Genomic DNA, 25717 nt, shown 5'->3' with positions numbered 1-25717 from the left:
CTGCAGCTGGCAAGGTGGGGGAGAGCCTTTATTTTGCACCTGCTGGGATCTGCATTGGCAGAAGCTCTGAGGGCTGGGCCTTTCCTTTTGCCTGTAAAAACAAAAAGCAGCCCTCCTCCCTCCAGCCCTGAGAGCATGGGCATGACACTGGAAAAAGCAGCATCTCCCCTTTGGTAAAGATGACCATTGCACAGCTGCTCACTCAGAGCTCGATCGTGCTCGATCAGGCGAGATATATTTAGGTCACCAGCAAAGTCTGTTCTCTTTTCTTGCGTAGGGTGAGCATTCACAGAGCCCAGCTTCGTTGACAAGAGTGCAAAAGGTGTATACTAAAAGCTTTCTGCTTTACTTGAGCGCCATGGCCGTTATTATATTTTGGCTGCTCCAAGCAATCTCTGTCCAGCCGATGCAAATTTCCAGCTCAAATTTTCCCAGCACTCAAAAAGTCCCTCCTCCCGCCAGCTCTGCTTTCAGGAAGTTCAGCAGAAGCAGTCCAACTTCTGTTCCCACTTCAGAGGAAAAGCTTTCTCGGGCCAGAGAAAGCCAGGGAATCACTGTACCGGCAAGTGCATTTCTTACAACTGGTAATCCCTCAGAACACAGAAATGAAGAAGCTGTATATGAAAATGTATTATTTCTTTGGTACACTAACCTATGTAACTAATATGGACCATTTCAGAGGACGGAGCGGACCCAACTGTGATCCCAGAGACCCAAATACCCAGCAGTAGGGAAAATAAATCCTCTCTGTGCTCTGCAACATTACATACACAAAATGCAAGCGCGTGCATTTTTTTATTGGCCCCATATACAGAATACATGTGAGGATGCTTGCCTTCCCAGTGTATTTCTCAAGCTCTTGAGAGCATATGCTATTTCCATGGGAACGCAAATAAGTTCATACTTTACATTTGTGTGTGACAAAAGGGGAAAAAAACTATTTTGTGTAAAATGCCAGCAGAGAGTGTTTCTGCCCGGTCTCGAACCGGGGACCTTTCGCGTGTGAGGCGAACGTGATAACCACTACACTACAGAAACAGCTGCTTGCTCACCTTTGTAGGGACTGGGAGAACAGGTGCAAAGGGCAGTGCAAGTGGACCTGCTTAAAGACTAATCAAATGCCTTGCGCCTGAAGCTCACACAATCCAGCCTAAAACATACGTCCTATCAAGCATGCGCACATATACAAGTATGCCAGCTGAGGGCCTATGCAGCGTACAGAGGGAAGGACATATTTCCACTTTGAGATCGGACGGCCAAAACTCACAAGCAAATCAAGGAATGTTACTGAGAGCTAACAGAGAACACAAAGTGCTTGTCGCAAGGACATGGCACGCAAAGAGGTTCAGGAAGTGAATTGTTCATCGACTACTGCTTACCGAGAAAACCAGAGAGTCTGTCCAATGAAAATAACATTGAAAAAACAAAAAAAAGGAGCTCAAGTTAACCACCTTGATTGGGCTCATCCGGGATTTGAACCCGGGACCTCTCGCACCCAAAGCGAGAATCATACCCCTAGACCAACGAGCCACGGTCCTTTGAGCATTTGACGGAATTGTCCTCAGCGTTTGCACCCCCCTTAGGATTCGAGGCCAAGAATGCCTATTCCTGAAGTTTGTTCCTGCCGCTGAAAGCCTTGTCGTGTATGAGCCAAATGAATGCCCCAGTCGGCACGCTCTGACTGTCTTCACAGGTCTCCTCCTCATCCCGAAGGTTGGTGGCCCATTGACATCAGGGTGGAAGGTGCTTGCGATACACTGTTCCTTCCTTCCTTCCTTCCTTCCTTTATTCCTCTTATGCTGTTTATGTAATAAGAGGGGACGATACACAGAAGAGAGAAAGTGGCCCAACACACTAGACTAGCAGTCTTCTGATCAATCTGCAGCTGGCAAGGTGGGGGAGAGCCTTTATTTTGCACCTGCTGGGATCTGCATTGGCAGAAGCTCTGAGGGCTGGGCCTTTCCTTTTGCCTGTAAAAACAAAAAGCAGCCCTCCTCCCTCCAGCCCTGAGAGCATGGGCGTGACACTGGAAAAAGCAGCATCTCCCCTTTGGTAAAGATGACCATTGCACAGCTGCTCACTCAGAGCTCGATCGTGCTCGATCAGGCGAGATATATTTAGGTCACCAGCAAAGTCTGTTCTCTTTTCTTGCGTAGGGTGAGCATTCACAGAGCCCAGCTTCGTTGACAAGAGTGCAAAAGGTGTATACTAAAAGCTTTCTGCTTTACTTGAGCGCCATGGCCGTTATTATATTTTGGCTGCTCCAAGCAATCTCTGTCCAGCCGATGCAAATTTCCAGCTCAAATTTTCCCAGCACTCAAAAAGTCCCTCCTCCCGCCAGCTCTGCTTTCAGGAAGTTCAGCAGAAGCAGTCCAACTTCTGTTCCCACTTCAGAGGAAAAGCTTTCTCGGGCCAGAGAAAGCCAGGGAATCACTGTACCGGCAAGTGCATTTCTTACAACTGGTAATCCCTCAGAAAACAGAAATGAAGAAGCTGTATATGAAAATGTATTATTTCTTTGGTACACTAACCTATGTAACTAATATGGACCATTTCAGAGGACGGAGCGGACCCAACTGTGATCCCAGAGACCCAAATACCCAGCAGTAGGGAAAATAAATCCTCTCTGTGCTCTGCAACATTACATACACAAAATGCAAGCGCGTGCATTTTTTTATTGGCCCCATATACAGAATACATGTGAGGATGCTTGCCTTCCCAGTGTATTTCTCAAGCTCTTGAGAGCATATGCTATTTCCATGGGAACGCAAATAAGTTCATACTTTACATTTGTGTGTGACAAAAGGGGAAAAAAACTATTTTGTGTAAAATGCCAGCAGAGAGTGTTTCTGACCGGTCTCGAACCGGGGACCTTTCGCGTGTGAGGCGAACGTGATAACCACTACACTACAGAAACAGCTGCTTGCTCACCTTTGTAGGGACTGGGAGAACAGGTGCAAAGGGCAGTGCAAGTGGACCTGCTTAAAGACTAATCAAATGCCTTGCGCCTGAAGCTCACACAATCCAGCCTAAAACATACGTCCTATCAAGCATGCGCACATATACAAGTATGCCAGCTGAGGGCCTATGCAGCGTACAGAGGGAAGGACATATTTCCACTTTGAGATCGGACGGCCAAAACTCACAAGCAAATCAAGGAATGTTACTGAGAGCTAACAGAGAACACAAAGTGCTTGTCGCAAGGACATGGCACGCAAAGAGGTTCAGGAAGTGAATTGTTCATCGACTACTGCTTACCGAGAAAACCAGAGAGTCTGTCCAATGAAAATAACATTGAAAAAACAAAAAAAAGGAGCTCAAGTTAACCACCTTGATTGGGCTCGTCCAGGATTTGAACCCGGGACCTCTCGCACCCAAAGCGAGAATCATACCCCTAGACCAACGAGCCACGGTCCTTTGAGCATTTGACGGAATTGTCCTCAGCGTTTGCACCCCCCTTAGGATTCGAGGCCAAGAATGCCTATTCCTGAAGTTTGTTCCTGCCGCTGAAAGCCTTGTCGGTGTATGAGCCAAATGAATGCCCCAGTCGGCACGCTCTGACTGTCTTCACAGGTCTCCTCCTCATCCCGAAGGCCCATTGACATCAGGGTGGAAGGTGCTTGCGATACACTGTTCCTTCCTTCCTTCCTTCCTTCCTTTATTCCTCTTATGCTGTTTATGTAATAAGAGGGGACGATACACAGAAGAGAGAAAGTGGCCCAACACACTAGACTAGCAGTCTTCTGATCAATCTGCAGCTGGCAAGGTGGGGGAGAGCCTTTATTTTGCACCTGCTGGGATCTGCATTGGCAGAAGCTCTGAGGGCTGGGCCTTTCCTTTTGCCTGTAAAAACAAAAAGCAGCCCTCCTCCCTCCAGCCCTGAGAGCATGGGCGTGACACTGGAAAAAGCAGCATCTCCCCTTTGGTAAAGATGACCATTGCACAGCTGCTCACTCAGAGCTCGATCGTGCTCGATCAGGCGAGATATATTTAGGTCACCAGCAAAGTCTGTTCTCTTTTCTTGCGTAGGGTGAGCATTCACAGAGCCCAGCTTCGTTGACAAGAGTGCAAAAGGTGTATACTAAAAGCTTTCTGCTTTACTTGAGCGCCATGGCCGTTATTATATTTTGGCTGCTCCAAGCAATCTCTGTCCAGCCGATGCAAATTTCCAGCTCAAATTTTCCCAGCACTCAAAAAGTCCCTCCTCCCGCAAGCTCTGCTTTCAGGAAGTTCAGCAGAAGCAGTCCAACTTCTGTTCCCACTTCAGAGGAAAAGCTTTCTCGGGCCAGAGAAAGCCAGGGAATCACTGTACCGGCAAGTGCATTTCTTACAACTGGTAATCCCTCAGAACACAGAAATGAAGAAGCTGTATATGAAAATGTATTATTTCTTTGGTACACTAACCTATGTAACTAATATGGACCATTTCAGAGGACGGAGCGGACCCAACTGTGATCCCAGAGACCCAAATACCCAGCAGTAGGGAAAATAAATCCTCTCTGTGCTCTGCAACATTACATACACAAAATGCAAGCGCGTGCATTTTTTTATTGGCCCCATATACAGAATACATGTGAGGATGCTTGCCTTCCCAGTGTATTTCTCAAGCTCTTGAGAGCATATGCTATTTCCATGGGAACGCAAATAAGTTCATACTTTACATTTGTGTGTGACAAAAGGGGAAAAAAACTATTTTGTGTAAAATGCCAGCAGAGAGTGTTTCTGCCCGGTCTCGAACCGGGGGGACCTTTCGCGTGTGAGGCGAACGTGATAACCACTACACTACAGAAACAGCTGCTTGCTCACCTTTGTAGGGACTGGGAGAACAGGTGCCTGCTTAAAGACTAATCAAATGCCTTGCGCCTGAAGCTCACACAATCCAGCCTAAAACATACGTCCTATCAAGCATGCGCACATATACAAGTATGCCAGCTGAGGGCCTATGCAGCGTACAGAGGGAAGGACATATTTCCACTTTGAGATCGGACGGCCAAAACTCACAAGCAAATCAAGGAATGTTACTGAGAGCTAACAGAGAACACAAAGTGCTTGTCGCAAGGACATGGCACGCAAAGAGGTTCAGGAAGTGAATTGTTCATCGACTACTGCTTACCGAGAAAACCAGAGAGTCTGTCCAATGAAAATAACATTGAAAAAACAAAAAAAAGGAGCTCAAGTTAACCACCTTGATTGGGCTCGTCCAGGATTTGAACCCGGGACCTCTCGCACCCAAAGCGAGAATCATACCCCTAGACCAACGAGCCACGGTCCTTTGAGCATTTGACGGAATTGTCCTCAGCGTTTGCACCCCCCTTAGGATTCGAGGCCAAGAATGCCTATTCCTGAAGTTTGTTCCTGCCGCTGAAAGCCTTGTCGGTGTATGAGCCAAATGAATGCCCCAGTCGGCACGCTCTGACTGTCTTCACAGGTCTCCTCCTCATCCCGAAGGTTGGTGGCCCATTGACATCAGGGTGGAAGGTGCTTGCGATACACTGTTCCTTCCTTCCTTCCTTCCTTCCTTTATTCCTCTTATGCTGTTTATGTAATAAGAGGGGACGATACACAGAAGAGAGAAAGTGGCCCAACACACTAGACTAGCAGTCTTCTGATCAATCTGCAGCTGGCAAGGTGGGGGAGAGCCTTTATTTTGCACCTGCTGGGATCTGCATTGGCAGAAGCTCTGAGGGCTGGGCCTTTCCTTTTGCCTGTAAAAACAAAAAGCAGCCCTCCTCCCTCCAGCCCTGAGAGCATGGGCGTGACACTGGAAAAAGCAGCATCTCCCCTTTGGTAAAGATGACCATTGCACAGCTGCTCACTCAGAGCTCGATCGTGCTCGATCAGGCGAGATATATTTAGGTCACCAGCAAAGTCTGTTCTCTTTTCTTGCGTAGGGTGAGCATTCACAGAGCCCAGCTTCGTTGACAAGAGTGCAAAAGGTGTATACTAAAAGCTTTCTGCTTTACTTGAGCGCCATGGCCGTTATTATATTTTGGCTGCTCCAAGCAATCTCTGTCCAGCCGATGCAAATTTCCAGCTCAAATTTTCCCAGCACTCAAAAAGTCCCTCCTCCCGCCAGCTCTGCTTTCAGGAAGTTCAGCAGAAGCAGTCCAACTTCTGTTCCCACTTCAGAGGAAAAGCTTTCTCGGGCCAGAGAAAGCCAGGGAATCACTGTACCGGCAAGTGCATTTCTTACAACTGGTAATCCCTCAGAACACAGAAATGAAGAAGCTGTATATGAAAATGTATTATTTCTTTGGTACACTAACCTATGTAACTAATATGGACCATTTCAGAGGACGGAGCGGACCCAACTGTGATCCCAGAGACCCAAATACCCAGCAGTAGGGAAAATAAATCCTCTCTGTGCTCTGCAACATTACATACACAAAATGCAAGCGCGTGCATTTTTTTATTGGCCCCATATACAGAATACATGTGAGGATGCTTGCCTTCCCAGTGTATTTCTCAAGCTCTTGAGAGCATATGCTATTTCCATGGGAACGCAAATAAGTTCATACTTTACATTTGTGTGTGACAAAAGGGGAAAAAAACTATTTTGTGTAAAATGCCAGCAGAGAGTGTTTCTGCCCGGTCTCGAACCGGGGACCTTTCGCGTGTGAGGCGAACGTGATAACCACTACACTACAGAAACAGCTGCTTGCTCACCTTTGTAGGGACTGGGAGAACAGGTGCAAAGGGCAGTGCAAGTGGACCTGCTTAAAGACTAATCAAATGCCTTGCGCCTGAAGCTCACACAATCCAGCCTAAAACATACGTCCTATCAAGCATGCGCACATATACAAGTATGCCAGCTGAGGGCCTATGCAGCGTACAGAGGGAAGGACATATTTCCACTTTGAGATCGGACGGCCAAAACTCACAAGCAAATCAAGGAATGTTACTGAGAGCTAACAGAGAACACAAAGTGCTTGTCGCAAGGACATGGCACGCAAAGAGGTTCAGGAAGTGAATTGTTCATCGACTACTGCTTACCGAGAAAACCAGAGAGTCTGTCCAATGAAAATAACATTGAAAAAACAAAAAAAGGAGCCCAAGTTAACCACCTTGATTGGGCTCCTCCGGGATTTGAACCCGGGACCTCTCGCACCCAAAGCGAGAATCATACCCCTAGACCAACGAGCCACGGTCCTTTGAGCATTTGACGGAATTGTCCTCAGCGTTTGCACCCCCCTTAGGATTCGAGGCCAAGAATGCCTATTCCTGAAGTTTGTTCCTGCCGCTGAAAGCCTTGTCGGTGTATGAGCCAAATGAATGCCCCAGTCGGCACGCTCTGACTGTCTTCACAGGTCTCCTCCTCATCCCGAAGGTTGGTGGCCCATTGACATCAGGGTGGAAGGTGCTTGCGATACACTGTTCCTTCCTTCCTTCCTTCCTTCCTTTATTCCTCTTATGCTGTTTATGTAATAAGAGGGGACGATACACAGAAGAGAGAAAGTGGCCCAACACACTAGACTAGCAGTCTTCTGATCAATCTGCAGCTGGCAAGGTGGGGGAGAGCCTTTATTTTGCACCTGCTGGGATCTGCATTGGCAGAAGCTCTGAGGGCTGGGCCTTTCCTTTTGCCTGTAAAAACAAAAAGCAGCCCTCCTCCCTCCAGCCCTGAGAGCATGGGCGTGACACTGGAAAAAGCAGCATCTCCCCTTTGGTAAAGATGACCATTGCACAGCTGCTCACTCAGAGCTCGATCGTGCTCGATCAGGCGAGATATATTTAGGTCACCAGCAAAGTCTGTTCTCTTTTCTTGCGTAGGGTGAGCATTCACAGAGCCCAGCTTCGTTGACAAGAGTGCAAAAGGTGTATACTAAAAGCTTTCTGCTTTACTTGAGCGCCATGGCCGTTATTATATTTTGGCTGCTCCAAGCAATCTCTGACCAGCCGATGCAAATTTCCAGCTCAAATTTTCCCAGCACTCAAAAAGTCCCTCCTCCCGCCAGCTCTGCTTTCAGGAAGTTCAGCAGAAGCAGTCCAACTTCTGTTCCCACTTCAGAGGAAAAGCTTTCTCGGGTCAGAGAAAGCCAGGGAATCACTGTACCGGCAAGTGCATTTCTTACAACTGGTAATCCCTCAGAACACAGAAATGAAGAAGCTGTATATGAAAATGTATTATTTCTTTGGTACACTAACCTATGTAACTAATATGGACCATTTCAGAGGACGGAGCGGACCCAACTGTGATCCCAGAGACCCAAATACCCAGCAGTAGGGAAAATAAATCCTCTCTGTGCTCTGCAACATTACATACACAAAATGCAAGCGCGTGCATTTTTTTATTGGCCCCATATACAGAATACATGTGAGGATGCTTGCCTTCCCAGTGTATTTCTCAAGCTCTTGAGAGCATATGCTATTTCCATGGGAACGCAAATAAGTTCATACTTTACATTTGTGTGTGACAAAAGGGGAAAAAAACTATTTTGTGTAAAATGCCAGCAGAGAGTGTTTCTGCCCGGTCTCGAACCGGGGACCTTTCGCGTGTGAGGCGAACGTGATAACCACTACACTACAGAAACAGCTGCTTGCTCACCTTTGTAGGGACTGGGAGAACAGGTGCAAAGGGCAGTGCAAGTGGACCTGCTTAAAGACTAATCAAATGCCTTGCGCCTGAAGCTCACACAATCCAGCCTAAAACATACGTCCTATCAAGCATGCGCACATATACAAGTATGCCAGCTGAGGGCCTATGCAGCGTACAGAGGGAAGGACATATTTCCACTTTGAGATCGGACGGCCAAAACTCACAAGCAAATCAAGGAATGTTACTGAGAGCTAACAGAGAACACAAAGTGCTTGTCGCAAGGACATGGCACGCAAAGAGGTTCAGGAAGTGAATTGTTCATCGACTACTGCTTACCGAGAAAACCAGAGAGTCTGTCCAATGAAAATAACATTGAAAAAACAAAAAAAAGGAGCTCAAGTTGACCACCTTGATTGGGCTCGTCCGGGATTTGAACCCGGGACCTCTCGCACCCAAAGCGAGAATCATACCCCTAGACCAACGAGCCACGGTCCTTTGAGCATTTGACGGAATTGTCCTCAGCGTTTGCACCCCCCTTAGGATTCGAGGCCAAGAATGCCTATTCCTGAAGTTTGTTCCTGCCGCTGAAAGCCTTGTCGGTGTATGAGCCAAATGAATGCCCCAGTCGGCACGCTCTGACTGTCTTCACAGGTCTCCTCCTCATCCCGAAGGTTGGTGGCCCATTGACATCAGGGTGGAAGGTGCTTGCGATACACTGTTCCTTCCTTCCTTCCTTTATTCCTCTTATGCTGTTTATGTAATAAGAGGGGACGATACACAGAAGAGAGAAAGTGGCCCAACACACTAGACTAGCAGTCTTCTGATCAATCTGCAGCTGGCAAGGTGGGGGAGAGCCTTTATTTTGCACCTGCTGGGATCTGCATTGGCAGAAGCTCTGAGGGCTGGGCCTTTCCTTTTGCCTGTAAAAACAAAAAGCAGCCCTCCTCCCTCCAGCCCTGAGAGCATGGGCGTGACACTGGAAAAAGCAGCATCTCCCCTTTGGTAAAGATGACCATTGCACAGCTGCTCACTCAGAGCTCGATCGTGCTCGATCAGGCGAGATATATTTAGGTCACCAGCAAAGTCTGTTCTCTTTTCTTGCGTAGGGTGAGCATTCACAGAGCCCAGCTTCGTTGACAAGAGTGCAAAAGGTGTATACTAAAAGCTTTCTGCTTTACTTGAGCGCCATGGCCGTTATTATATTTTGGCTGCTCCAAGCAATCTCTGTCCAGCCGATGCAAATTTCCAGCTCAAATTTTCCCAGCACTCAAAAAGTCCCTCCTCCCGCCAGCTCTGCTTTCAGGAAGTTCAGCAGAAGCAGTCCAACTTCTGTTCCCACTTCAGAGGAAAAGCTTTCTCGGGCCAGAGAAAGCCAGGGAATCACTGTACCGGCAAGTGCATTTCTTACAACTGGTAATCCCTCAGAACACAGAAATGAAGAAGCTGTATATGAAAATGTATTATTTCTTTGGTACACTAACCTATGTAACTAATATGGACCATTTCAGAGGACGGAGCGGACCCAACTGTGATCCCAGAGACCCAAATACCCAGCAGTAGGGAAAATAAATCCTCTCTGTGCTCTGCAACATTACATACACAAAATGCAAGCGCGTGCATTTTTTTATTGGCCCCATATACAGAATACATGTGAGGATGCTTGCCTTCCCAGTGTATTTCTCAAGCTCTTGAGAGCATATGCTATTTCCATGGGAACGCAAATAAGTTCATACTTTACATTTGTGTGTGACAAAAGGGGAAAAAAACTATTTTGTGTAAAATGCCAGCAGAGAGTGTTTCTGCCCGGTCTCGAACCGGGGGAACCTTTCGCGTGTGAGGCGAACGTGATAACCACTACACTACAGAAACAGCTGCTTGCTCACCTTTGTAGGGACTGGGAGAACAGGTGCAAAGGGCAGTGCAAGTGGACCTGCTTAAAGACTAATCAAATGCCTTGCGCCTGAAGCTCACACAATCCAGCCTAAAACATACGTCCTATCAAGCATGCGCACATATACAAGTATGCCAGCTGAGGGCCTATGCAGCGTACAGAGGGAAGGACATATTTCCACTTTGAGATCGGACGGCCAAAACTCACAAGCAAATCGAGGAATGTTACTGAGAGCTAACAGAGAACACAAAGAGCTTGTCGCAAGGACATGGCACGCAAAGAGGTTCAGGAAGTGAATTGTTCATCGACTACTGCTTACCGAGAAAACCAGAGAGTCTGTCCAATGAAAATAACATTGAAAAAACAAAAAAAAGTAGCTCAAGTTAACCACCTTGATTGGGCTCGTCCGGGATTTGAACCCGGGACCTCTCGCACCCAAAGCGAGAATCATACCCCTAGACCAACGAGCCACGGTCCTTTGAGCATTTGACGGAATTGTCCTCAGCGTTTGCACCCCCCTTAGGATTCGAGGCCAAGAATGCCTATTCCTGAAGTTTGTTCCTGCCGCTGAAAGCCTTGTCGGTGTATGAGCCAAATGAATGCCCCAGTCGGCACGCTCTGACTGTCTTCACAGGTCTCCTCCTCATCCCGAAGGTTGGTGGCCCATTGACATCAGGGTGGAAGGTGCTTGCGATACACTGTTCCTTCCTTCCTTCCTTTATTCCTCTTATGCTGTTTATGTAATAAGAGGGGACGATACACAGAAGAGAGAAAGTGGCCCAACACACTAGACTAGCAGTCTTCTGATCAATCTGCAGCTGGCAAGGTGGGGGAGAGCCTTTATTTTGCACCTGCTGGGATCTGCATTGGCAGAAGCTCTGAGGGCTGGGCCTTTCCTTTTGCCTGTAAAAACAAAAAGCAGCCCTCCTCCCTCCAGCCCTGAGAGCATGGGCGTGACACTGGAAAAAGCAGCATCTCCCCTTTGGTAAAGATGACCATTGCACAGCTGCTCACTCAGAGCTCGATCGTGCTCGATCAGGCGAGATATATTTAGGTCACCAGCAAAGTCTGTTCTCTTTTCTTGCGTAGGGTGAGCATTCACAGAGCCCAGCTTCGTTGACAAGAGTGCAAAAGGTGTATACTAAAAGCTTTCTGCTTTACTTGAGCGCCATGGCCGTTATTATATTTTGGCTGCTCCAAGCAATCTCTGTCCAGCCGATGCAAATTTCCAGCTCAAATTTTCCCAGCACTCAAAAAGTCCCTCCTCCCGCCAGCTCTGCTTTCAGGAAGTTCAGCAGAAGCAGTCCAACTTCTGTTCCCACTTCAGAGGAAAAGCTTTCTCGGGCCAGAGAAAGCCAGGGAATCACTGTACCGGCAAGTGCATTTCTTACAACTGGTAATCCCTCAGAACACAGAAATGAAGAAGCTGTATATGAAAATGTATTATTTCTTTGGTACACTAACCTATGTAACTAATATGGACCATTTCAGAGGACGGAGCGGACCCAACTGTGATCCCAGAGACCCAAATACCCAGCAGTAGGGAAAATAAATCCTCTCTGTGCTCTGCAACATTACATACACAAAATGCAAGCGCGTGCATTTTTTTATTGGCCCCATATACAGAATACATGTGAGGATGCTTGCCTTCCCAGTGTATTTCTCAAGCTCTTGAGAGCATATGCTATTTCCATGGGAACGCAAATAAGTTCATACTTTACATTTGTGTGTGACAAAAGGGGAAAAAAACTATTTTGTGTAAAATGCCAGCAGAGAGTGTTTCTGCCCGGTCTCGAACCGGGGACCTTTATAACCACTACACTACAGAAACAGCTGCTTGCTCACCTTTGTAGGGACTGGGAGAACAGGTGCAAAGGGCAGTGCAAGTGGACCTGCTTAAAGACTAATCAAATGCCTTGCGCCTGAAGCTCACACAATCCAGCCTAAAACATACGTCCTATCAAGCATGCGCACATATACAAGTATGCCAGCTGAGGGCCTATGCAGCGTACAGAGGGAAGGACATATTTCCACTTTGAGATCGGACGGCCAAAACTCACAAGCAAATCAAGGAATGTTACTGAGAGCTAACAGAGAACACAAAGTGCTTGTCGCAAGGACATGGCACGCAAAGAGGTTCAGGAAGTGAATTGTTCATCGACTACTGCTTACCGAGAAAACCAGAGAGTCTGTCCAATGAAAATAACATTGAAAAAACAAAAAAAAGGAGCTCAAGTTAACCACCTTGATTGGGCTCGTCCGGGATTTGAACCCGGGACCTCTCGCACCCAAAGCGAGAATCATACCCCTAGACCAACGAGCCACGGTCCTTTGAGCATTTGACGGAATTGTCCTCAGCGTTTGCACCCCCCTTAGGATTCGAGGCCAAGAATGCCTATTCCTGAAGTTTGTTCCTGCCGCTGAAAGCCTTGTCGGTGTATGAGCCAAATGAATGCCCCAGTCGGCACGCTCTGACTGTCTTCACAGGTCTCCTCCTCATCCCGAAGGTTGGTGGCCCATTGACATCAGGGTGGAAGGTGCTTGCGATACACTGTTCCTTCCTTCCTTCCTTCCTTCCTTTATTCCTCTTATGCTGTTTATGTAATAAGAGGGGACGATACACAGAAGAGAGAAAGTGGCCCAACACACTAGACTAGCAGTCTTCTGATCAATCTGCAGCTGGCAAGGTGGGGGAGAGCCTTTATTTTGCACCTGCTGGGATCTGCATTGGGAGAAGCTCTGAGGGCTGGGCCTTTCCTTTTGCCTGTAAAAACAAAAAGCAGGTCTCCTCCCTCCAGCCCTGAGAGCATGGGCGTGACACTGGAAAAAGCAGCATCTCCCCTTTGGTAAAGATGACCATTGCACAGCTGCTCACTCAGAGCTCGATCGTGCTCGATCAGGCGAGATATATTTAGGTCACCAGCAAAGTCTGTTCTCTTTTCTTGCGTAGGGTGAGCATTCACAGAGCCCAGCTTCGTTGACAAGAGTGCAAAAGGTGTATACTAAAAGCTTTCTGCTTTACTTGAGCGCCATGGCCGTTATTATATTTTGGCTGCTCCAAGCAATCTCTGTCCAGCCGATGCAAATTTCCAGCTCAAATTTTCCCAGCACTCAAAAAGTCCCTCCTCCCGCCAGCTCTGCTTTCAGGAAGTTCAGCAGAAGCAGTCCAACTTCTGTTCCCACTTCAGAGGAAAAGCTTTCTCGGGCCAGAGAAAGCCAGGGAATCACTGTACCGGCAAGTGCATTTCTTACAACTGGTAATCCCTCAGAACACAGAAATGAAGAAGCTGTATATGAAAATGTATTATTTCTTTGGTACACTAACCTATGTAACTAATATGGACCATTTCAGAGGACGGAGCGGACCCAACTGTGATCCCAGAGACCCAAATACCCAGCAGTAGGGAAAATAAATCCTCTCTGTGCTCTGCAACATTACATACACAAAATGCAAGCGCGTGCATTTTTTTATTGGCCCCATATACAGAATACATGTGAGGATGCTTGCCTTCCCAGTGTATTTCTCAAGCTCTTGAGAGCATATGCTATTTCCATGGGAACGCAAATAAGTTCATACTTTACATTTGTGTGTGACAAAAGGGGAAAAAAACTATTTTGTGTAAAATGCCAGCAGAGAGTGTTTCTGCCCGGTCTCGAACCGGGGGGACCTTTCGCGTGTGAGGCGAACGTGATAACCACTACACTACAGAAACAGCTGCTTGCTCACCTTTGTAGGGACTGGGAGAACAGGTGCCTGCTTAAAGACTAATCAAATGCCTTGCGCCTGAAGCTCACACAATCCAGCCTAAAACATACGTCCTATCAAGCATGCGCACATATACAAGTATGCCAGCTGAGGGCCTATGCAGCGTACAGAGGGAAGGACATATTTCCACTTTGAGATCGGACGGCCAAAACTCACAAGCAAATCAAGGAATGTTACTGAGAGCTAACAGAGAACACAAAGTGCTTGTCGCAAGGACATGGCACGCAAAGAGGTTCAGGAAGTGAATTGTTCATCGACTACTGCTTACCGAGAAAACCAGAGAGTCTGTCCAATGAAAATAACATTGAAAAAACAAAAAAAAGGAGCTCAAGTTAACCACCTTGATTGGGCTCGTCCGGGATTTGAACCCGGGACCTCTCGCACCCAAAGCGAGAATCATACCCCTAGACCAACGAGCCACGGTCCTTTGAGCATTTGACGGAATTGTCCTCAGCGTTTGCACCCCCCTTAGGATTCGAGGCCAAGAATGCCTATTCCTGAAGTTTGTTCCTGCCGCTGAAAGCCTTGTCGGTGTATGAGCCAAATGAATGCCCCAGTCGGCACGCTCTGACTGTCTTCACAGGTCTCCTCCTCATCCCGAAGGTTGGTGGCCCATTGACATCAGGGTGGAAGGTGCTTGCGATACACTGTTCCTTCCTTCCTTCCTTCCTTCCTTTATTCCTCTTATGCTGTTTATGTAATAAGAGGGGACGATACACAGAAGAGAGAAAGTGGCCCAACACACTAGACTAGCAGTCTTCTGATCAATCTGCAGCTGGCAAGGTGGGGGAGAGCCTTTATTTTGCACCTGCTGGGATCTGCATTGGCAGAAGCTCTGAGGGCTGGGCCTTTCCTTTTGCCTGTAAAAACAAAAAGCAGCCCTCCTCCCTCCAGCCCTGAGAGCATGGGCGTGACACTGGAAAAAGCAGCATCTCCCCTTTGGTAAAGATGACCATTGCACAGCTGCTCACTCAGAGCTCGATCGTGCTCGATCAGGCGAGATATATTTAGGTCACCAGCAAAGTCTGTTCTCTTTTCTTGCGTAGGGTGAGCATTCACAGAGCCCAGCTTCGTTGACAAGAGTGCAAAAGGTGTATACTAAAAGCTTTCTGCTTTACTTGAGCGCCATGGCCGTTATTATATTTTGGCTGCTCCAAGCAATCTCTGTCCAGCCGATGCAAATTTCCAGCTCAAATTTTCCCAGCACTCAAAAAGTCCCTCCTCCCGCCAGCTCTGCTTTCAGGAAGTTCAGCAGAAGCAGTCCAACTTCTGTTCCCACTTCAGAGGAAAAGCTTTCTCGGGCCAGAGAAAGCCAGGGAATCACTGTACCGGCAAGTGCATTTCTTACAACTGGTAATCCCTCAGAACACAGAAATGAAGAAGCTGTATATGAAAATGTATTATTTCTTTGGTACACTAACCTATGTAACTAATATGGACCATTTCAGAGGACGGAGCGGACCCAACTGTGATCCCAGAGACCCAAATACCCAGCAGTAGGGAAAATAAATCCTCTCTGTGCTCTGCAACATTACATACACAAAATGCAAGCGCGTGCATTTTTTTATTGGCCCCATATACAGAATACATGTGAGGATGCTTGCCTTCCCAGTGTATTTCTCAAGCTCTTGAGAGCATATGCTATTTCCATGGGAACGCAAATAAGTTCATACTTTACATTTGTGTGTGACAAAAGGGGAAAAAAACTATTTTGTGTAAAATGCCAGCAGAGAGTGTTTCTGCCCGGTCTCGAACCGGGGGGACCTTTCGCGTGTGAGGCGAACGTGATAACCACTACACTACAGAAACAGCTGCTTGCTCACCTTTGTAGGGACTGGGAGAACAGGTGCAAAGGGCAGTGCAAGTGGACCTGCTTAAAGACTAATCAAATGCCTTGCGCCTGAAGCTCACACAATCCAGCCTAAAACATACGTCCTATCAAGCATGCGCACATATACAAGTATGCCAGCTGAGGGCCTATGCAGCGTACAGAGGGAAGGACATATTTCCACTTTGAGATCGGACGGCCAAAACTCACAAGCAAATCAAGGAATGTTACTGAGAGCTAACAGAGAACACAAAGTGCTTGTCGCAAGGACATGGCACGCAAAGAGGTTCAGGAAGTGAATTGTTCATCGACTACTGCTTACCGAGAAAACCAGAGAGTCTGTCCAATGAAAATAACATTGAAAAAACAAAAAAAAGGAGCTCAAGTTAACCACCTTGATTGGGCTCGTCCGGGATTTGAACCCGGGACCTCTCGCACCCAAAGCGAGAATCATACCCCTAGACCAACGAGCCACGGTCCTTTGAGCATTTGACGGAATTGTCCTCAGCGTTTGCACCCCCCTTAGGATTCGAGGCCAAGAATGCCTATTCCTGAAGTTTGTTCCTGCCGCTGAAAGCCTTGTCGGTGTATGAGCCAAATGAATGCCCCAGTCGGCACGCTCTGACTGTCTTCACAGGTCTCCTCCTCATCCCGAAGGTTGGTGGCCCATTGACATCAGGGTGGAAGGTGCTTGCGATACACTGTTCCTTCCTTCCTTCCTTTATTCCTCTTATGCTGTTTATGTAATAAGAGGGGACGATACACAGAAGAGAGAAAGTGGCCCAACACACTAGACTAGCAGTCTTCTGATCAATCTGCAGCTGGCAAGGTGGGGGAGAGCCTTTATTTTGCACCTGCTGGGATCTGCATTGGCAGAAGCTCTGAGGGCTGGGCCTTTCCTTTTGCCTGTAAAAACAAAAAGCAGCCCTCCTCCCTCCAGCCCTGAGAGCATGGGCGTGACACTGGAAAAAGCAGCATCTCCCCTTTGGTAAAGATGACCATTGCACAGCTGCTCACTCAGAGCTCGATCGTGCTCGATCAGGCGAGATATATTTAGGTCACCAGCAAAGTCTGTTCTCTTTTCTTGCGTAGGGTGAGCATTCACAGAGCCCAGCTTCGTTGACAAGAGTGCAAAAGGTGTATACTAAAAGCTTTCTGCTTTACTTGAGCGCCATGGCCGTTATTATATTTTGGCTGCTCCAAGCAATCTCTGTCCAGCCGATGCAAATTTCCAGCTCAAATTTTCCCAGCACTCAAAAAGTCCCTCCTCCCGCCAGCTCTGCTTTCAGGAAGTTCAGCAGAAGCAGTCCAACTTCTGTTCCCACTTCAGAGGAAAAGCTTTCTCGGGCCAGAGAAAGCCAGGGAATCACTGTACCGGCAAGTGCATTTCTTACAACTGGTAATCCCTCAGAACACAGAAATGAAGAAGCTGTATATGAAAATGTATTATTTCTTTGGTACACTAACCTATGTAACTAATATGGACCATTTCAGAGGACGGAGCGGACCCAACTGTGATCCCAGAGACCCAAATACCCAGCAGTAGGGAAAATAAATCCTCTCTGTGCTCTGCAACATTACATACACAAAATGCAAGCGCGTGCATTTTTTTATTGGCCCCATATACAGAATACATGTGAGGATGCTTGCCTTCCCAGTGTATTTCTCAAGCTCTTGAGAGCATATGCTATTTCCATGGGAACGCAAATAAGTTCATACTTTACATTTGTGTGTGACAAAAGGGGAAAAAAACTATTTTGTGTAAAATGCCAGCAGAGAGTGTTTCTGCCCGGTCTCGAACCGGGGGAACCTTTCGCGTGTGAGGCGAACGTGATAACCACTACACTACAGAAACAGCTGCTTGCTCACCTTTGTAGGGACTGGGAGAACAGGTGCAAAGGGCAGTGCAAGTGGACCTGCTTAAAGACTAATCAAATGCCTTGCGCCTGAAGCTCACACAATCCAGCCTAAAACATACGTCCTATCAAGCATGCGCACATATACAAGTATGCCAGCTGAGGGCCTATGCAGCGTACAGAGGGAAGGACATATTTCCACTTTGAGATCGGACGGCCAAAACTCACAAGCAAATCAAGGAATGTTACTGAGAGCTAACAGAGAACACAAAGTGCTTGTCGCAAGGACATGGCACGCAAAGAGGTTCAGGAAGTGAATTGTTCATCGACTACTGCTTACCGAGAAAACCAGAGAGTCTGTCCAATGAAAATAACATTGAAAAAACAAAAAAAAGGAGCTCAAGTTAACCACCTTGATTGGGCTCGTCCGGGATTTGAACCCGGGACCTCTCGCACCCAAAGCGAGAATCATACCCCTAGACCAACGAGCCACGGTCCTTTGAGCATTTGACGGAATTGTCCTCAGCGTTTGCACCCCCCTTAGGATTCGAGGCCAAGAATGCCTATTCCTGAAGTTTGTTCCTGCCGCTGAAAGCCTTGTCGGTGTATGAGCCAAATGAATGCCCCAGTCGGCACGCTCTGACTGTCTTCACAGGTCTCCTCCTCATCCCGAAGGTTGGTGGCCCATTGACATCAGGGTGAAAGGTGCTTGCGATACACTGTTCCTTCCTTCCTTCCTATCTTCCTTTATTCCTCTTATGCTGTTTATGTAATAAGAGGGGACGATACACAGAAGAGAGAAAGTGGCCCAACACACTAGACTAGCAGTCTTCTGATCAATCTGCAGCTGGCAAGGTGGGGGAGAGCCTTTATTTTGCACCTGCTGGGATCTGCATTGGCAGAAGCTCTGAGGGCTGGGCCTTTCCTTTTGCCTGTAAAAACAAAAAGCAGCCCTCCTCCCTCCAGCCCTGAGAGCATGGGCGTGACACTGGAAAAAGCAGCATCTCCCCTTTGGTAAAGATGACCATTGCACAGCTGCTCACTCAGAGCTCGATCGTGCTCGATCAGGCGAGATATATTTAGGTCACCAGCAAAGTCTGTTCTCTTTTCTTGCGTAGGGTGAGCATTCACAGAGCCCAGCTTCGTTGACAAGAGTGCAAAAGGTGTATACTAAAAGCTTTCTGCTTTACTTGAGCGCCATGGCCGTTATTATATTTTGGCTGCTCCAAGCAATCTCTGTCCAGCCGATGCAAATTTCCAGCTCAAATTTTCCCAGCACTCAAAAAGTCCCTCCTCCCGCCAGCTCTGCTTTCAGGAAGTTCAGCAGAAGCAGTCCAACTTCTGTTCCCACTTCAGAGGAAAAGCTTTCTCGGGCCAGAGAAAGCCAGGGAATCACTGTACCGGCAAGTGCATTTCTTACAACTGGTAATCCCTCAGAACACAGAAATGAAGAAGCTGTATATGAAAATGTATTATTTCTTTGGTACACTAACCTATGTAACTAATATGGACCATTTCAGAGGACGGAGCGGACCCAACTGTGATCCCAGAGACCCAAATACCCAGCAGTAGGGAAAATAAATCCTCTCTGTGCTCTGCAACATTACATACACAAAATGCAAGCGCGTGCATTTTTTTATTGGCCCCATATACAGAATACATGTGAGGATGCTTGCCTTCCCAGTGTATTTCTCAAGCTCTTGAGAGCATATGCTATTTCCATGGGAACGCAAATAAGTTCATACTTTACATTTGTGTGTGACAAAAGGGGAAAAAAACTATTTTGTGTAAAATGCCAGCAGAGAGTGTTTCTGCCCGGTCTCGAACCGGGGACCTTTATAACCACTACACTACAGAAACAGCTGCTTGCTCACCTTTGTAGGGACTGGGAGAACAGGTGCAAAGGGCAGTGCAAGTGGACCTGCTTAAAGACTAATCAAATGCCTTGCGCCTGAAGCTCACACAATCCAGCCTAAAACATACGTCCTATCAAGCATGCGCACATATACAAGTATGCCAGCTGAGGGCCTATGCAGCGTACAGAGGGAAGGACATATTTCCACTTTGAGATCGGACGGCCAAAACTCACAAGCAAATCAAGGAATGTTACTGAGAGCTAACAGAGAACACAAAGTGCTTGTCGCAAGGACATGGCACGCAAAGAGGTTCAGGAAGTGAATTGTTCATCGACTACTGCTTACCGAGAAAACCAGAGAGTCTGTCCAATGAAAATAACATTGAAAAAACAAAAAAAAGGAGCTCAAGTTAACCACCTTGATTGGGCTCGTCCGGGATCTCTCGCACCCAAAGCGAGAATCATACCCCTAGACCAACGAGCCACGGTCCTTTGAGCATTTGACGGAATTGTCCTCAGCGTTTGCACCCCCCTTAGGATTCGAGGCCAAGAATGCCTATTCCTGAAGTTTGTTCCTGCCGCTGAAAGCCTTGTCGGTGTATGAGCCAAATGAATGCCCCAGTCGGCACGCTCTGACTGTCTTCACAGGTCTCCTCCTCATCCCGAAGGTTGGTGGCCCATTGACATCAGGGTGGAAGGTGCTTGCGATACACTGTTCCTTCCTTCCTTCCTTCCTTCCTTTATTCCTCTTATGCTGTTTATGTAATAAGAGGGGACGATACACAGAAGAGAGAAAGTGGCCCAACACACTAGACTAGCAGTCTTCTGATCAATCTGCAGCTGGCAAGGTGGGGGAGAGCCTTTATTTTGCACCTGCTGGGATCTGCATTGGCAGAAGCTCTGAGGGCTGGGCCTTTCCTTTTGCCTGTAAAAACAAAAAGCAGCCCTCCTCCCTCCAGCCCTGAGAGCATGGGCGTGACACTGGAAAAAGCAGCATCTCCCCTTTGGTAAAGATGACCATTGCACAGCTGCTCACTCAGAGCTCGATCGTGCTCGATCAGGCGAGATATATTTAGGTCACCAGCAAAGTCTGTTCTCTTTTCTTGCGTAGGGTGAGCATTCACAGAGCCCAGCTTCGTTGACAAGAGTGCAAAAGGTGTATACTAAAAGCTTTCTGCTTTACTTGAGCGCCATGGCCGTTATTATATTTTGGCTGCTCCAAGCAATCTCTGTCCAGCCGATGCAAATTTCCAGCTCAAAGTTTCCCAGCACTCAAAAAGTCCCTCCTCCCGCCAGCTCTGCTTTCAGGAAGTTCAGCAGAAGCAGTCCAACTTCTGTTCCCACTTCAGAGGAAAAGCTTTCTCGGGCCAGAGAAAGCCAGGGAATCACTGTACCGGCAAGTGCATTTCTTACAACTGGTAATCCCTCAGAACACAGAAATGAAGAAGCTGTATATGAAAATGTATTATTTCTTTGGTACACTAACCTATGTAACTAATATGGACCATTTCAGAGGACGGAGCGGACCCAACTGTGATCCCAGAGACCCAAATACCCAGCAGTAGGGAAAATAAATCCTCTCTGTGCTCTGCAACATTACATACACAAAATGCAAGCGCGTGCATTTTTTTATTGGCCCCATATACAGAATACATGTGAGGATGCTTGCCTTCCCAGTGTATTTCTCAAGCTCTTGAGAGCATATGCTATTTCCATGGGAACGCAAATAAGTTCATACTTTACATTTGTGTGTGACAAAAGGGGAAAAAAACTATTTTGTGTAAAATGCCAGCAGAGAGTGTTTCTGCCCGGTCTCGAACCGGGGGGACCTTTCGCGTGTGAGGCGAACGTGATAACCACTACACTACAGAAACAGCTGCTTGCTCACCTTTGTAGGGACTGGGAGAACAGGTGCAAAGGGCAGTGCAAGTGGACCTGCTTAAAGACTAATCAAATGCCTTGCGCCTGAAGCTCACACAATCCAGCCTAAAACATACGTCCTATCAAGCATGCGCACATATACAAGTATGCCAGCTGAGGGCCTATGCAGCGTACAGAGGGAAGGACATATTTCCACTTTGAGATCGGACGGCCAAAACTCACAAGCAAATCAAGGAATGTTACTGAGAGCTAACAGAGAACACAAAGTGCTTGTCGCAAGGACATGGCACGCAAAGAGGTTCAGGAAGTGAATTGTTCATCGACTACTGCTTACCGAGAAAACCAGAGAGTCTGTCCAATGAAAATAACATTGAAAAAACAAAAAAAAAGGAGCTCAAGTTTACTACCTTGATTGGGCTCGTCCGGGATTTGAACCCGGGACCTCTCGCACCCAAAGCGAGAATCATACCCCTAGACCAACGAGCCACGGTCCTTTGAGCATTTGACGGAATTGTCCTCAGCGTTTGCACCCCCCTTAGGATTCGAGGCCAAGAATGCCTATTCCTGAAGTTTGTTCCTGCCGCTGAAAGCCTTGTCGGTGTATGAGCCAAATGAATGCCCCAGTCGGCACGCTCTGACTGTCTTCACAGGTCTCCTCCTCATCCCGAAGGTTGGTGGCCCATTGACATCAGGGTGGAAGGTGCTTGCGATACACTGTTCCTTCCTTCCTTCCTATCTTCCTTTATTCCTCTTATGCTGTTTATGTAATAAGAGGGGACGATACACAGAAGAGAGAAAGTGGCCCAACACACTAGACTAGCAGTCTTCTGATCAATCTGCAGCTGGCAAGGTGGGGGAGAGCCTTTATTTTGCACCTGCTGGGATCTGCATTGGCAGAAGCTCTGAGGGCTGGGCCTTTCCTTTTGCCTGTAAAAACAAAAAGCAGCCCTCCTCCCTCCAGCCCTGAGAGCATGGGCGTGACACTGGAAAAAGCAGCATCTCCCCTTTGGTAAAGATGACCATTGCACAGCTGCTCACTCAGAGCTCGATCGTGCTCGATCAGGCGAGATATATTTAGGTCACCAGCAAAGTCTGTTCTCTTTTCTTGCGTAGGGTGAGCATTCACAGAGCCCAGCTTCGTTGACAAGAGTGCAAAAGGTGTATACTAAAAGCTTTCTGCTTTACTTGAGCGCCATGGCCGTTATTATATTTTGGCTGCTCCAAGCAATCTCTGTCCAGCCGATGCAAATTTCCAGCTCAAATTTTCCCAGCACTCAAAAAGTCCCTCCTCCCGCCAGCTCTGCTTTCAGGAAGTTCAGCAGAAGCAGTCCAACTTCTGTTCCCACTTCAGAGGAAAAGCTTTCTCGGGCCAGAGAAAGCCAGGGAATCACTGTACCGGCAAGTGCATTTCTTACAACTGGTAATCCCTCAGAACACAGAAATGAAGAAGCTGTATATGAAAATGTATTATTTCTTTGGTACACTAACCTATGTAACTAATATGGACCATTTCAGAGGACGGAGCGGACCCAACTGTGATCCCAGAGACCCAAATACCCAGCAGTAGGGAAAATAAATCCTCTCTGTGCTCTGCAACATTACATACACAAAATGCAAGCGCGTGCGTTTTTTTATTGGCCCCATATACAGAATACATGTGAGGATGCTTGCCTTCCCAGTGTATTTCTCAAGCTCTTGAGAGCATATGCTATTTCCATGGGAACGCAAATAAGTTCATACTTTACATTTGTGTGTGACAAAAGGGGAAAAAAACTATTTTGTGTAAAATGCCAGCAGAGAGTGTTTCTGCCCGGTCTCGAACCGGGGACCTTTCGCGTGTGAGGCGAACGTGATAACCACTACACTACAGAAACAGCTGCTTGCTCACCTTTGTAGGGACTGGGAGAACAGGTGCAAAGGGCAGTGCAAGTGGACCTGCTTAAAGACTAATCAAATGCCTTGCGCCTGAAGCTCACACAATCCAGCCTAAAACATACGTCCTATCAAGCATGCGCACATATACAAGTATGCCAGCTGAGGGCCTATGCAGCGTACAGAGGGAAGGACATATTTCCACTTTGAGATCGGACGGCCAAAACTCACAAGCAAATCAAGGAATGTTACTGAGAGCTAACAGAGAACACAAAGTGCTTGTCGCAAGGACATGGCACGCAAAGAGGTTCAGGAAGTGAATTGTTCATCGACTACTGCTTACCTAGAAAACCAGAGAGTCTGTCCAATGAAAATAACATTGAAAAAACAAAAAAAAGGAGCTCAAGTTAACCACCTTGATTGGGCTCGTCCGGGATTTGAACCCGGGACCTCTCGCACCCAAAGCGAGAATCATACCCCTAGACCAACGAGCCACGGTCCTTTGAGCATTTGACGGAATTGTCCTCAGCGTTTGCACCCCCCTTAGGATTCGAGGCCAAGAATGCCTATTCCTGAAGTTTGTTCCTGCCGCTGAAAGCCTTGTCGGTGTATGAGCCAAATGAATGCCCCAGTCGGCACGCTCTGACTGTCTTCACAGGTCTCCTCCTCATCCCGAAGGTTGGTGGCCCATTGACATCAGGGTGGAAGGTGCTTGCGATACACTGTTCCTTCCTTCCTTCCTTTATTCCTCTTATGCTGTTTATGTAATAAGAGGGGACGATACACAGAAGAGAGAAAGTGGCCCAACACACTAGACTAGCAGTCTTCTGATCAATCTGCAGCTGGCAAGGTGGGGGAGAGCCTTTATTTTGCACCTGCTGGGATCTGCATTGGCAGAAGCTCTGAGGGCTGGGCCTTTCCTTTTGCCTGTAAAAACAAAAAGCAGCCCTCCTCCCTCCAGCCCTGAGAGCATGGGCGTGACATTGGAAAAAGCAGCATCTCCCCTTTGGTAAAGATGACCATTGCACAGCTGCTCACTCAGAGCTCGATCGTGCTCGATCAGGCGAGATATATTTAGGTCACCAGCAAAGTCTGTTCTCTTTTCTTGCGTAGGGTGAGCATTCACAGAGCCCAGCTTCGTTGACAAGAGTGCAAAAGGTGTATACTAAAAGCTTTCTGCTTTACTTGAGCGCCATGGCCGTTATTATATTTTGGCTGCTCCAAGCAATCTCTGTCCAGCCGATGCAAATTTCCAGCTCAAATTTTCCCAGCACTCAAAAAGTCCCTCCTCCCGCCAGCTCTGCTTTCAGGAAGTTCAGCAGAAGCAGTCCAACTTCTGTTCCCACTTCAGAGGAAAAGCTTTCTCGGGCCAGAGAAAGCCAGGGAATCACTGTACCGGCAAGTGCATTTCTTACAACTGGTAATCCCTCAGAACACAGAAATGAAGAAGCTGTATATGAAAATGTATTATTTCTTTGGTACACTAACCTATGTAACTAATATGGACCATTTCAGAGGACGGAGCGGACCCAACTGTGATCCCAGAGACCCAAATACCCAGCAGTAGGGAAAATAAATCCTCTCTGTGCTCTGCAACATTACATACACAAAATGCAAGCGCGTGCATTTTTTTATTGGCCCCATATACAGAATACATGTGAGGATGCTTGCCTTCCCAGTGTATTTCTCAAGCTCTTGAGAGCATATGCTATTTCCATGGGAACGCAAATAAGTTCATACTTTACATTTGTGTGTGACAAAAGGGGAAAAAAACTATTTTGTGTAAAATGTCAGCAGAGAGTGTTTCTGCCCGGTCTCGAACCGGGGGGACCTTTCGCGTGTGAGGCGAACGTGATAACCACTACACTACAGAAACAGCTGCTTGCTCACCTTTGTAGGGACTGGGAGAACAGGTGCCTGCTTAAAGACTAATCAAATGCCTTGCGCCTGAAGCTCACACAATCTAGCCTAAAACATACGTCCTATCAAGCATGCGCACATATACAAGTATGCCAGCTGAGGGCCTATGCAGCGTACAGAGGGAAGGACATATTTCCACTTTGAGATCGGACGGCCAAAACTCACAAGCAAATCAAGGAATGTTACTGAGAGCTAACAGAGAACACAAAGTGCTTGTCGCAAGGACATGGCACGCAAAGAGGTTCAGGAAGTGAATTGTTCATCGACTACTGCTTACCGAGAAAACCAGAGAGTCTGTCCAATGAAAATAAC

The 25717-nt window shown here is 47.4% G+C and overlaps 24 non-coding genes across 24 annotated transcripts; all 24 read right to left on the bottom strand.

The window, feature by feature from the left end:
* Positions 1–965: 965 nt before the first annotated feature.
* TRNAV-CAC (transfer RNA valine (anticodon CAC)) lies at positions 966–1038 on the bottom strand. The gene has a single exon. It is a non-coding gene; the product is annotated as a tRNA-Val (tRNA).
* A 420-nt stretch (positions 1039–1458) lies between these two features.
* On the bottom strand, positions 1459–1530 carry TRNAP-UGG (transfer RNA proline (anticodon UGG)). Its single transcript has one exon. It is a non-coding gene; the product is annotated as a tRNA-Pro (tRNA).
* A 1314-nt stretch (positions 1531–2844) lies between these two features.
* On the bottom strand, positions 2845–2917 carry TRNAV-CAC (transfer RNA valine (anticodon CAC)). The gene has a single exon. It is a non-coding gene; the product is annotated as a tRNA-Val (tRNA).
* A 420-nt stretch (positions 2918–3337) lies between these two features.
* On the bottom strand, positions 3338–3409 carry TRNAP-UGG (transfer RNA proline (anticodon UGG)). The gene has a single exon. It is a non-coding gene; the product is annotated as a tRNA-Pro (tRNA).
* Positions 3410–4717: 1308 nt separating this feature from the next.
* TRNAV-CAC (transfer RNA valine (anticodon CAC)) lies at positions 4718–4792 on the bottom strand. The gene has a single exon. It is a non-coding gene; the product is annotated as a tRNA-Val (tRNA).
* A 400-nt stretch (positions 4793–5192) lies between these two features.
* Positions 5193–5264, bottom strand: TRNAP-UGG (transfer RNA proline (anticodon UGG)). Its single transcript has one exon. It is a non-coding gene; the product is annotated as a tRNA-Pro (tRNA).
* Positions 5265–6579: 1315 nt separating this feature from the next.
* TRNAV-CAC (transfer RNA valine (anticodon CAC)) lies at positions 6580–6652 on the bottom strand. The gene has a single exon. It is a non-coding gene; the product is annotated as a tRNA-Val (tRNA).
* Positions 6653–7071: 419 nt separating this feature from the next.
* TRNAP-UGG (transfer RNA proline (anticodon UGG)) lies at positions 7072–7143 on the bottom strand. The gene has a single exon. It is a non-coding gene; the product is annotated as a tRNA-Pro (tRNA).
* Positions 7144–8458: 1315 nt separating this feature from the next.
* Positions 8459–8531, bottom strand: TRNAV-CAC (transfer RNA valine (anticodon CAC)). Its single transcript has one exon. It is a non-coding gene; the product is annotated as a tRNA-Val (tRNA).
* Positions 8532–8951: 420 nt separating this feature from the next.
* On the bottom strand, positions 8952–9023 carry TRNAP-UGG (transfer RNA proline (anticodon UGG)). The gene has a single exon. It is a non-coding gene; the product is annotated as a tRNA-Pro (tRNA).
* Positions 9024–10330: 1307 nt separating this feature from the next.
* Positions 10331–10405, bottom strand: TRNAV-CAC (transfer RNA valine (anticodon CAC)). The gene has a single exon. It is a non-coding gene; the product is annotated as a tRNA-Val (tRNA).
* A 420-nt stretch (positions 10406–10825) lies between these two features.
* Positions 10826–10897, bottom strand: TRNAP-UGG (transfer RNA proline (anticodon UGG)). The gene has a single exon. It is a non-coding gene; the product is annotated as a tRNA-Pro (tRNA).
* A 1781-nt stretch (positions 10898–12678) lies between these two features.
* TRNAP-UGG (transfer RNA proline (anticodon UGG)) lies at positions 12679–12750 on the bottom strand. Its single transcript has one exon. It is a non-coding gene; the product is annotated as a tRNA-Pro (tRNA).
* Positions 12751–14065: 1315 nt separating this feature from the next.
* TRNAV-CAC (transfer RNA valine (anticodon CAC)) lies at positions 14066–14140 on the bottom strand. Its single transcript has one exon. It is a non-coding gene; the product is annotated as a tRNA-Val (tRNA).
* A 400-nt stretch (positions 14141–14540) lies between these two features.
* Positions 14541–14612, bottom strand: TRNAP-UGG (transfer RNA proline (anticodon UGG)). Its single transcript has one exon. It is a non-coding gene; the product is annotated as a tRNA-Pro (tRNA).
* A 1315-nt stretch (positions 14613–15927) lies between these two features.
* Positions 15928–16002, bottom strand: TRNAV-CAC (transfer RNA valine (anticodon CAC)). Its single transcript has one exon. It is a non-coding gene; the product is annotated as a tRNA-Val (tRNA).
* A 420-nt stretch (positions 16003–16422) lies between these two features.
* TRNAP-UGG (transfer RNA proline (anticodon UGG)) lies at positions 16423–16494 on the bottom strand. The gene has a single exon. It is a non-coding gene; the product is annotated as a tRNA-Pro (tRNA).
* Positions 16495–17801: 1307 nt separating this feature from the next.
* Positions 17802–17876, bottom strand: TRNAV-CAC (transfer RNA valine (anticodon CAC)). The gene has a single exon. It is a non-coding gene; the product is annotated as a tRNA-Val (tRNA).
* Positions 17877–18296: 420 nt separating this feature from the next.
* TRNAP-UGG (transfer RNA proline (anticodon UGG)) lies at positions 18297–18368 on the bottom strand. Its single transcript has one exon. It is a non-coding gene; the product is annotated as a tRNA-Pro (tRNA).
* A 3163-nt stretch (positions 18369–21531) lies between these two features.
* Positions 21532–21606, bottom strand: TRNAV-CAC (transfer RNA valine (anticodon CAC)). The gene has a single exon. It is a non-coding gene; the product is annotated as a tRNA-Val (tRNA).
* A 421-nt stretch (positions 21607–22027) lies between these two features.
* Positions 22028–22099, bottom strand: TRNAP-UGG (transfer RNA proline (anticodon UGG)). The gene has a single exon. It is a non-coding gene; the product is annotated as a tRNA-Pro (tRNA).
* Positions 22100–23414: 1315 nt separating this feature from the next.
* On the bottom strand, positions 23415–23487 carry TRNAV-CAC (transfer RNA valine (anticodon CAC)). Its single transcript has one exon. It is a non-coding gene; the product is annotated as a tRNA-Val (tRNA).
* Positions 23488–23907: 420 nt separating this feature from the next.
* TRNAP-UGG (transfer RNA proline (anticodon UGG)) lies at positions 23908–23979 on the bottom strand. Its single transcript has one exon. It is a non-coding gene; the product is annotated as a tRNA-Pro (tRNA).
* A 1307-nt stretch (positions 23980–25286) lies between these two features.
* On the bottom strand, positions 25287–25361 carry TRNAV-CAC (transfer RNA valine (anticodon CAC)). Its single transcript has one exon. It is a non-coding gene; the product is annotated as a tRNA-Val (tRNA).
* Positions 25362–25717: the final 356 nt, after the last annotated feature.

The sequence above is a fragment of the Ambystoma mexicanum genome, chromosome 2q (genome assembly GCF_040938575.1).
Source record: "Ambystoma mexicanum isolate Mex_15411 chromosome 2q, UKY_AmexF1_1, whole genome shotgun sequence".
Taxonomy (NCBI): domain Eukaryota; kingdom Metazoa; phylum Chordata; class Amphibia; order Caudata; family Ambystomatidae; genus Ambystoma; species Ambystoma mexicanum.
Note: the sequence above shows the minus strand (reverse complement) of the source record. Positions and strands in the feature narration are given on the sequence as shown.